This window comes from Oreochromis niloticus, linkage group LG1 (assembly GCF_001858045.2).
Source record: "Oreochromis niloticus isolate F11D_XX linkage group LG1, O_niloticus_UMD_NMBU, whole genome shotgun sequence".
NCBI lineage: Eukaryota > Metazoa > Chordata > Actinopteri > Cichliformes > Cichlidae > Oreochromis > Oreochromis niloticus.
In genome coordinates this window covers 36,303,565-36,309,564 of record NC_031965.2, presented here as the reverse complement: position 1 = coordinate 36,309,564, position 6,000 = coordinate 36,303,565, and positions in this window count along the sequence as shown.

Here is a 6,000-nt window from a genome sequence, read left to right as displayed (position 1 = left end):
ATGATTGAAATCACAAACTAAACTATATTACCGCTTTCCTTTTTCATTTCTAGTCTAAAAGAACATTACTTAAAGGGAGCAGTTTGGTAAATTTGCAAGTTTAAATTTAAAATTAGAAGTCAGGTAAATTGAAGGTGCACAACAACTGAACAGCAACCGGTCTTTCTGAGTCAGTGTCTCACTCTCTCTCTGTTATGTGTTTCAGTGTGCAGGCATATCTTAACTTTGAGGATGCTATCACAGGAATCCTTCTGGCCAGAGGCGGGAACTGATGGAGAAGCTGAAAAGAAGACAGAGTAGTCTCGCCTCGACAACACAATGAATGTGCAAGAGTCACACAGGGTGATGAAGTGAGCAGAGAAGGATTCTGCCTTGAAAAAGATGAAAATGGGAGAGAATGGGAGCCGAGATGTAGAGGCCCAAACTGAAAAGTGTTTTATTCTATCTCTGTTAGCATGATATGAAGCACTGTCTCACAAAAGCATATAAAAAAGAAAAAGCCATGCCCAAATTCTCTGACTAAGTTTACTTACAATATTTATAGATAAGTTTTCAACTTTCTAAATTAATATCTTAATTAATTACCATAAACAAATCGTTATCATGTTTTGATAAACAGTATTGCTCATGCTAATGTGACTCAAAATAGAACTGAATCCCCTCCAAACGACTGCTTCTTGAGGATTTTTGCTGAAGGTACAGTACGTCTTATCGTGCCTTCAAGCAATCGTGCCTCATACTGTGCAGCATCAGATACAATGGAAGTCACAGCATGAAATGACAAGCGTGGCACTTGATGACACTCTGCACCTCAAGGGTCTCTTTGTTTCCAGTCTACCCATGTCTCTGGATTAATGGGGCATTGCTGTCAAAATGCTAAATGTAGCACCTGCAGCTATAGATCGTGAAGCTTTATTGCATGGCGCTAACTCGTACAAGGCTAGTTTGAAGAAATATTCTTATTTCTGCATAGATGAGAAGATCAATATTGCTGCCATTGCTGTGTGTTGAGTCGCTGCAAGGAGGTAATTAACATAAAGCTTGTGCGTCATTGTTGCCCTGCTTTAAGTTATGCTAAACTGAGCTGAGATAGTCGCTTCCAGATCCACCTCTGTACTTGCCAGACCTGTGAGTGGTAGGCTAATGGTCTAATCAGCTAAATCCTAAGAAAGAAAACAACCATTAAATGCATATAAATAATAATAATAATAATAATAATATATACATCACTAGCTAATATCTAACATGACACCATAGCAATATATCCTGTGCCACAGTGCTGCACCAAAATCCTCTATTCATTCTGTAATTAAAGTACCATTTTAAGAATTATCGGTATTGAAAATTTGATTTGTCAGTGGCTATGTCACCATATAAGTAGTCCTCAATTGTGTGTAATCCGTTAAATCTGTTTAGAGGCAATAAAGTGACCTAGTTTGATCATGAAATCTAGGTAATCTTAGATTTCATGGTCAAACGTATGAATTATAGCCCCAGAAGAGGGTGAAGGTACACAGCATTGTTCAGATCTTTAGTGCATAGCGATTTCTACAGATGTTATATGCAGAAGCACTGAAGAAAAAAAGATTTTGAGCCAAATAATTTGTCTTTGGCTGTCACGTATCCTGCATCATAATACAGGTGTAACATTATCACTGATTTTTATGATTTCTAGTTGTGTAGGCTCATGTCTCTCGCCCTCGCTCCCCGTGAGCAATTAGGTTGATGCATCATTTTTTTCTAGAGTTGTGACCAATGGAGCAACTTGTGCATAATCTGAGTATAAAGTTGGAGCCACGAGCAGTTAGCTTAGCTTTGTTTAGCATAAAGACTGGATGCCTTTATGCTAAACAGCAAGCTGGTTGAAAAAGATGCAAGCGCTATGCTAATCGCTGCCTCGCAGCAGCTCAACATACAGAAATGACAATGAAACTGATCATCTCATCTAAACAGAAACATTAACATTTCACAAAACTGTTCTTTTATGAGTCAGTGGCTGTGCAATAAAGCTTTCGTTATCAAACTAGCTGCAGGTGCTACATTTAGCATTTTGACAGAAATATGGCATTAATACTGAGACACGGGTATATTAGAAAGACAGGAGACATGTTGATTCATACATATATAGAGATGTAGATGTATTTGAGTGGTTGGTTAATTATCTAACCATCTTATCCTAAACCAGAAAGTGAAAAAATAGAGAAAATAATTTTTGAAAAACTGGTAAATATCTAAAACAAGCAGAGTTCCTTTCTCCTTGGTGCATTAGACTTTCTCAAACTCCTTTAACTTCTTTCTCCATTTGGCATCTGTTTGTTTACCGATAGTTTGGCTCACCCTTCCTGCTCCAGCTGCCTGGAAAACATGACAGCATCTCAAATGCCTTTCCAGGACCAGGGGTTCCCACTCCTGCTGTGTGGCCTACTAACATGGACTCGTCAAGCTCCAGATGTCCCTGCCCTAATGGGCGGCAGTGTTTTTCCAGATAAAGGTGTATGCGTGTGTTTGCCTGGGTGCCACCCTAACAGTTGTTAGACTGCCCAGAAAACATTAAACTAATCTTGTGTCCAGATGCTCACCGTATCTGTGTGTGTCCACATCAATGTGTTTTCTGCAATATCAGCTGAATAAGCTGCCATAAACACACACCCTTACAACAAACACTAGCATGCATTTACAGTCTGTATTGGAAGCTGCTGTTTTAATGTGACAACAAAGAACAAAGAGTAATACATCCAGAGGTCCGAATGCATTTCTGAAGGCTATGGATGGAAATAGTTTTGAGCAGCTCTTCGGTTAATTGTGTATTCCAGGATGACTCAATAACCCAGTTCCCATCTGACCCCTTTGCACTTTTTGTTTAAGCATTTGTGTGGAGGGCCTACCGCATTAACTGCTGTTCCAAGTCAACTAAACTGAAGTGAGTGATTAAGCACCTGTTTTTTGTTGATATGCGAGAAACTCCACACTTACAGATAATAGTCCCATATGATTATTTCAGAAGGACTCCATCAGTAACACTCTAAAAACTAAACAAGTGTAGCAGGTGTTCTGCTACTCTTTGGTCTAGTGGGTCCAGAAGTCCAGGAATTTGGACAGCAGATTGGCTTATTTCTGCACTACATTCAGACTCAACAAGCTAAACAAACACTTGTGTGATTCACATCCAGCCTGGTGTGACTATAACTGCTGCACAGCATGCATGTTGGGTTTTGAGCCTCAAGTTCCCAGCCTACTACTCAAAGGGAACAGAGATTGATTAGTGAACTGGCATCAACTCTGGCAATCAACCCATCGAGCCATACTAACCCTCTCCTCCTGGAGCTGAGCAGAAGTAACATCCTGCAAAAATAACAACACAGAAGAAAAGAATGAAAAAGATAGATGGGGTCCAAAACCGATCCGGTGTATTTTCCAATGAGCAATGATCTTAATACATGTATTTGATAGCAACATTGCAGAAAGATGCTATTCATGTTCCTGTTTCTGTCAGAGAAGTGAATACGTTCCAAAACCTGCCACTGTGTTTCAGCTTTACAGCTTAGTTAAGAGATCATTAAGCAGCCACAAGTATGAATCTGCGTGTCCCAGTTCATTAACTGGGAAACTTGAAACTCATATTTTATGTGCTATGCTTACACCTCATGTCTTTTGCATTGAATGTGTAAGGATCTAGAACTACACCCCAACACTGAAGAGTTTCCAAAATGCAAAGTTATTTATTGAAAAGTTTTTTTTAGTTGTTTCTTTTATTTTATTACTTTGCAGTTTGATTACTTGGAAATTGCTGCTCTGATCATTTGAACCAGTTAAACCACTTTTGATTCTGAGTATGCATACATTAAACAAAACTATTCCCAAACTATTAATTTATTCAGGGTAAAAAAAAGTAACGTAAGCTGTATTGAGGAATAAGAAAGATTAGTATGTATGAATATCTACAATGCTGCATTGCTGAATCGAATGAGTGAATGAAGGGAACCATGAATGAAATACGTAATTATTTTTTATTCACTCACAAGCTGCACAAAACGTCACTCAGGGCTGCCCCTGGCCCGCAGGCCGCACTTTGAGAACACCGGTTCAGACATGTTCACTCATGGCCGATTTGGGCCTTAAAGCCACCCTGCAGCAAATCTCAGTCAGTGTTGGTAATGTAGGATCAGTGTACACAGACACACACCTACACACACATAGACTGTGTTGTACACGGTACCCAGTCTATTTAAGCTGCAGACTTTCCCATCTCTCCTCTCACACTTCAGTGGTGCAGCTGCTCCGCATCGCTGCCTGCTGTTTCAAACCCTCCACCACCCCAGCATCCACTTTTAGGCTCTGGAAGATGTGTACTCATCACTCCCCAATTTCTATGTGCATCATATTTGTGGGGAGAGATGAGCTTTGAGCACAGAAGCCAAACTAACTGCTGCTTTGATGAATCGTTTCAGACCCTAGATGTAACTGAAATGTGCTGCTGCTCATCATCAGCACTCCTCTCTTGTATTGTGAAGACTGCTCTTTGATGCAAGCACGCTGCACTATCGCTCACACAGGTATACGTCTGTGTCCCCCGCGATGTTTTCCTCATTAACTTTATTGCATTCCTTAATTATATGAGCTTTCCTGCCAGTTGTTATGATAGCATCCACATTCTCCGCATACGCTTCCTAATGCTACGCATAAGAGAGATCAGCTGCGCACATCCTCACACAGATGCAGTTTTTATTATACAGATGGGGAAACTTCAGATCACAGTAAAACACAGGAGCAGGTTTGCTTCAACTCTTACCACCTCATCTGGCTTGTCTTTGCGATCTCAGCTTCACAGAGCACATCTCTGCACAGAATTTCACATCAGCCACTGCAGAGTTGATGTAGGATGTAATAAAAAGTTTCGACAGTTATATAAAGACAGTAATATAAAGTCAGGAGAATGCAATGACCAGGTAAGTCTTCCCAAGACTGTTGCTGAAATTCCCAGTGGATTTTTATGCATGAGCTGAATGTAGAAAGTTAGATATCTCCCCTTTTAAAGCTGTAAGTGAAACCTACAGGGTGATGGATTGTGGTTTATCTAGGACACGATGATGTAAGTCCATAATAACTAGAATGACCTGTGGGAAAGGCACAAGATTTTACTCTTTCATCTAAACAAAGTTTAATTGTCCTATTAAGTCATTATGAAGAAATTAGTCATCTAAAGTGAGCATCATTTCTTCACTTCTTCTTCTTCTTCACTGCTTTGATTCTGTGCAGGTTAAAAAAAGTTAAAAACACAAGAGACTGTGGGAAGCTCGTCTGTCTTCTGGACTCATTTGGTGTGGAGATGAGGTCAAAAATTTCTCTCAGGAAAGGAAAATGGACAAACGATGGAACTCTTGTGGAAAACCGCAGCAGTGTCAGCACCACAAGACACAAACCTACATGTTCGGTATCTCTAATGCTCATTGTTTTTCACTTTTTCTTGATTTTCACGTACTTTTTGCACATTCTAACTTGCATTTTATGTCACCTCACATCAACAGCACAGGTTGTAATTTTTTTATTTGTTTTTGGTTGTCATAATTTAGTTTAATAATCTCTTTGTGCAAAGATGACAGCTGAGAAAATGGTTCTGTAATGGACAGCGAAGGAAAATGTGGGCTTACACTAAAAAAACATAAATGACATACATAAAGGAGTAAAAATCAGTAATGTATAATTATCTATTATTACACCACATGCTCTGCTTTGCTAAATGTGCTTTTAAAATACCCATTCACCTGCGTGTGAGCATGTTAATTCACACATTCTTTGCCTGTTTTTACTTATAAGTGCATCCAGGTGTTGTATGTGGTCTCACGAAGGAGTCCAGATGTTCTCCCTCAGCAGCAAACTAAGCGACAAATCCCCACATCATGTCAAGCACAAAGCTTTAATATAAAATCCTTCACAGGTAAATGCTGAGTAAATGTCTCAGTTTAGGCTCAAAGTCTGGTTTTGGCTTAATTACAGTAATTA